The sequence below is a fragment of the Hylobates moloch genome, unplaced genomic scaffold (genome assembly GCF_009828535.3).
Source record: "Hylobates moloch isolate HMO894 unplaced genomic scaffold, HMol_V3 SCAFFOLD_14, whole genome shotgun sequence".
In the NCBI taxonomy this organism is placed as follows: domain Eukaryota; kingdom Metazoa; phylum Chordata; class Mammalia; order Primates; family Hylobatidae; genus Hylobates; species Hylobates moloch.
In genome coordinates, this window is record NW_026652289.1 from 101,473,513 (window position 1) to 101,478,929 (window position 5,417).

Consider the following 5,417-nt stretch of genomic DNA (forward strand, 5'->3'; position numbering starts at 1 on the left):
GTCCCTCCCCCCTCAGGTCCCTCCCCCATCACGTCCCTCCCCCGTCAGGTCCTTCCCCACCTCCTGTCCCTCCCCTGCTCTTGTCCCTCCCTTCCTCACGTCCTTCCTCCCCTCACATTCCTCTGTCTTCATTTACTGGCAGGAGAAATTTCAAAGTGTGTTTGTACCACAATTACTTTAAAACTCTAAAGTTGACTTTTAAAGGTTTGCGTATGTTTTAATTTTACTTTTACATGATAACCTGCATTAACTACACAGACGCATGCATTTTTGTGCTTATTTGTAAGCGCTTTCTTTAAAACTGCTTTTTTCTTACATCCTTTCAGTCCCTTTCCCTATGCCTGGAGCCTGGGTACCAGCTATTGAAAACTACTTTTCTCCTTGTTCATTCAAACATATTCACACATAAAGATTGTCATTCCTTTTTGTCACTATTTTACAAAAATTGGATCATATCATATATAATTGTCTGCTGTTTGTTTTGCTCACCTAACAATAAATACACTGTGAAAAATACCTTCAGATGAGTAGATATCAATCTTGTTCATTCATTTTTTTTTTTAAGACAGGGTCTCACTCCCTTGCCCAGTTTGGAGTGCAGTGGTGCAGTCACAGCTCACTGCAGCCTCACCTCCAAGGCTCAACCGATCCTTTAACCTCAGCCTCTCGAGTAGATGAGACTACAGGCATGCACCAGTGAACCTGGCTAATTTTCATATTTTTTGTAGAGATGGGGTTTTGACGTGTTGCCTAGGCTGGTCTTAAACTCCTAAGCTCAAGAGATCTGCCTGCCTTGGCCTCCGAAAGTGCTGGGATTACAGGCTTGGGCCACCGTGGCCCGCCTCTTACTCATTGTTTTTTTTTCCAGGTTGCAGGGTTTTATTTCAGTAACACAGTCAAGCAGAGCCATACAGCAGGGGCACCCACAGCTGCCTCAGGAGGCGGCAGCGACGGCCTCTTTTGCAGCTTTTCTCTCTTCCAGCATCCTCTGCTTCTGCTTGGCCCGGCACTTCCTGGCAGAATAGTGGGCCCCCAGGTCCTGATAGCGGACCTAGTAAGCCTTGGCCACCTGGGTGAATGCTCCACTTCCTTGGCCCAGTTCTGCCTGTAGTTCTCTCCTTCCCTCTACTAATAGGCCTTGAGCTGCTCCTGGATAATATTGACGATTTCTCGATCGACTTTGTAGTCCCTCCTCCACTGCATTTCGGCTTCTTGTATGCACAATGTTTCACGTGTCTGTGTGAAGAGACCACCAGACCGGCTTTGTGTGAGCAACAAGGCCGTTTATTTCACCCGGGTGCAGGCGGGCTGAGTCCGAAAAGAGAGCCAGCAAAGGGTGGTGGATTATCATTAGTTCTTACAGGTTTGGGGATAGGCGGTGGAGTTTGGAGCAATGTTTTGCAGGCGGGGGTGGATCTCACAAAGTACGTTCTCCAGCGTGGGGAGAATTACAAAGAAGCTTCTTAAGGGTGGGGGAGATTACAAAGTACATTGATCAGTTAGGTTGGGGCAGAAATAAATCACAATGGTGAAATGTCATCAGTTAAGGCTATTTTCACTTCTTTTGTGGATGTTCAGTTGCTTCAGACCATCTGGATATATACGTGCCGGTCACATGGGATATGATGGCTTAGCTTGGGCTCAGAGGCCTGACACACAAGATGTCCTTCTCCTCGCGCTCAGTGATGACCAGCACGCGGCGGTACTACCGGTGGTAGTAGTAACACCTGTTCTTTGCGTGCTGCCACTCTATAAACTCTCACGAGGGTCAGGGGTCGGTCCACGAGGAGGTCGAAGGCCTTCATCAGGTAGACGATGGGGTTGGGCAGCCGAGTCTGTGATGACAGTGCTGGCGTGTGGCGCGGGGGCACGGGGTACCCATCCTCGTCGCCGCTGTCCCACGTGGCGGCCGCGAGCGCAGACTCCGCTCCTGGATGCCCTGCCGTGGCCTCCGCCTCGGTCTGTGCCCCTCCCAATTCTTTTTAATGGTTGTGTAATATTACATGCTGTGGACTTAATAAAGGACTTCTACGCAGCCAAGGGAGTTTTTTCCCCAATGGGAAAACGGATTTTTTTTTTTAATGTTTGAGATTTTAGTGAATTCTTTTTACCTGGCAAGGAGCTGAACTACCTGTATTGTTCAGAAGCCAAGTTCAGCAGTTTTGTATGTGGGATGTCTGTAAAGAATAAGAAATGGGGTGGGCACGGTGGCTCATGCCTGTAATCCCAGCACTTTGGGAGGCCGAGGTGGGTGGATCACGAGGTCAGGAGTTCGAGACCAGCCTGGCCAACATGGCGAAACCCTGTCTCTACTAAAAATACAAAAGCTGTCCGTGAGTGGTGGCAGGTGCCTGTAATCCCAGCTACTTGGGAGGCTGAGGCAGGAGAATCGCTTGAACCTGGGAGGTGGTGGCTACAGTGAGTCAAGATCACGCCACTGCACTCCAGCCTGGCGACAGAGCAAGACTCCCCCCCCAAAAAAAAAAAAAAAAAAAAAGAATAAGAAATGGACTCTGCCCCAAGGAGTCTGCGCTTTTACCAGGGGGCAGGGGGCAGAGCCACACGTGGCCATGAGAAAGCTGCCCCTGGCAGCTGCACGGAGGAGAGCTTGACTGAGCCAGCGGGAAGGAGGGCTTGAGGCTGGCCTGCTGGGAGGGGACAGCTCTGGCAGGACGCCTGGAAGGGCAGGTGTGGAGTCAGACGTGAGCTGATGTTCTGTGTGGCCAAGGCAGGCCAGGCAGGAAAAACCCGGTTACTCAGAAGATTGGCTGAGCAGCCACCTCCCTCCCACTGACCGCCCCCCAGGAATCTCTATAGCCTGAGCTTATTTTCAGCATTTAGTTTCCCCTCGCTGGAGGGTGAGCCCCAGGAATCTCTATAGCCTGAGCTTATTTTCAGCATTTAGTTTCCCCTCGCTGGAGGTTGAGTCCTTGGTCTCTTGATTTTCTAACTGAAGAAGGGATGAAAGTCGGAGATTTCAATCAAAAGCTTAAGAAAATAATAATCCTTGCTTGCCCCAATTCTTTCCTGAAAATACCTCACACTAACAGAAATTGCCTTTAAGCCCCTGTTCTTTTCTTTCATGCTTTAAATTTCTTTCTTAATTAAAAAGAGTTGTTTACTTGATGTGGGCTCCAAAGTGCTTATTTATTTTAACTTATCTTGTTTCTTTTTTCTCATCTTCATGACTTGATAACTCTATAACTCTCTCTTCTTGTGTCTTAAAATGCCGGTCGTCTCTGTCACTGACATGTGATAAGGAACTTCATAATCAGCCCTTTTCTATTCTCACAGAATGGAAGTTGTGTCAATAACAAATGGAAATCACTGAGCTCCAAAATTCAACTGCCCTAAAGTGGCCGCTTGCCCCTATCGGAGATTTTAGAATGTTTTCCCCTTCAGATGAATTTCAGTTTCACTCAATCCTACCAATGTTTGATGACAACACTCATAGAAAACTAATGATAAATTAATGTCTGCCTTCCAAAGTATGTGGTTGAGTTCACTGTGTAAAAAAATAATGATAATAATACTAAAGGCAGCCAAACTGCTGATTGGCAGAATTGTTTCCCATCACTTAAGGCATTTGAGTTGCAGTACGCAGTCTGAGAATCCCTCAGCGACACACCACCCAGGGTCTTGGATCCTTGATCTCAGAAAGATTGTGATCGAATTAAGTCTGACTCAACAAATAAGGTCGCTGGGAAGAAGTGCTGGCATTAAATTTACCGTTAACTCCAGGGTCAATTTACGAAACAGTCATCGACGTGTGGTTCCACAAGACCTCTGGGTAAATTCCAGAAACTGACTGGGAGGAAGATAGCTTGCACATGAAGTCACTGAATCCTGGTCAGTGTGACTCTTGGTGATCATCTCTCAGTAGACCGGAAAGCATTTCCAAAGACAGGACGCCACTTGGTGTGGAAAGCCTTTGGAAGCTACGGAAGGTGACTTCTTATGTGAACTCTAGAAATGGGATGGCAGGAGGACAAGACACCGGGACTCTGGTGCCAGGATCCTGGAGTCCTCGTTCCACCACAGATGTTAACTGGGCTCAGCTATTCAGGTCACTGAGTGGTTCATCTTAGAGTTGTTTCTAGACTAGATATTTATTGCCCTACATTACAAAGACGGAAAAGTAGGAGTCCTGCCTATCAGCCAGTTGTCAGGCATCAACGATGTCTTTCCCTCGCTTCCTGCGCCACAGTTTGCTTTTCTGTCAGATGGAAACGCTAATTACTTACTTACCTACTCATCACCTCCAGGACTGTTCACACAAATAAGAAGAGAACATAGATATGAATTTGCCATACAAAGGGAAAAGTTCCACACAAACAGAAAACACTAGCGGAAATAATTTCTAGATTCTTCCTGGTGAAGCTTTTCAACTATTTCCAAAACACATCATTGCTGAGCCTGTGCAAGATCAAATGGCACAACCCGAAGAGTCAGTGGCATGGCCTCTTCTCTGGCCAGAGCCTTGGGGGCCATCAGCCTGCACCTGCCTGTTTGTTCTGCCACTGCCCCATGTTCTCTTCCTCAGACACCGGGGAAGCCAGGACCACAGAGGCACTGCTCAGCTTCCTTCTGAAACAGCCCTCCTCAGCTTCTCTGCTGTGTCTCCCGGGTCTTCTCACAGAATTCTTGGCCGGGAAGCCACCTTCCTTAAAGCAAATCAAGTCTCCTGATTTCCTAGAGCCAGCGTAGCATAGGGGGCAGCTGTGGGGCTTGGAGCCAGACAGAGCCTTATTAATTATCCATGGATCTTGCTGAGCCTTGGTTTCTCATCTGTAAAATGCGGATAATAAAGCTACTTTCCTGGGCATCTATGAGTTTGAAATAAAAGAATATGGGGGCCGGGCGCAGTGGCTCCTGCCTATAATCCCAGCACTTTGGGAGGCTGAAACAGGTGAATCACCTGAGGTCAGGAGTTTGAGACCAGCCTGGCCAACATAGTGAAACCCCGTCTCTACTAAAAATACAAAAATTAGCCAAGTGTGGTGGAAGGTGCCTGTAATCCCAGCTACACGGGAGACTGTGTCAGGAGAATCACTTGAACACAGGAGGTGGAAGTTGCAGTGAGCTGAGATCGTGCCACTGCACTTCAACCTCATTGACAGAGCAAGACTCCATCTCAAAATGAAGACAAAAACAAAGAAGAGCATGGGCGAAAGGGCCTGGTGTGTCACGGGAGTTGAATGTGTGTCCTTTTCCTTTTTCCTCTGTTCCTTCACTGTGCAGCTGCCTACCAGGCACTGTCTCCTCTCTCCTGGGGAGGCGCTGCATTTTTTCCCTGCCAAGGAGATCCCGAAAGCAGACCTGGCCCAATGTCTGTGCATCTGCCCGGAGAAGGCCTCCTGAGGAGCACACCGACACTTTCCTCTCTCATATTGGCCTTCTCTGCGTTATTTCAGGTT

At 48.1% G+C, this 5,417-nt stretch overlaps 1 long non-coding RNA gene across 1 annotated transcript in view; it reads left to right on the top strand.

Annotated features, from left to right (window-relative positions):
* The window catches only part of LOC116482618 (uncharacterized), a 5,837-nt gene extending 5,321 nt beyond the window's left edge, over positions 1 to 516 (top strand). Inside the window, exon 5 of the long non-coding RNA XR_004251920.1 lies at positions 327 to 516. This is a non-coding gene — a long non-coding RNA (uncharacterized LOC116482618). The remainder of the gene's footprint in view (positions 1 to 326) is intronic.
* The last annotated feature ends 4,901 nt before the right edge of the window (positions 517 to 5,417 follow it).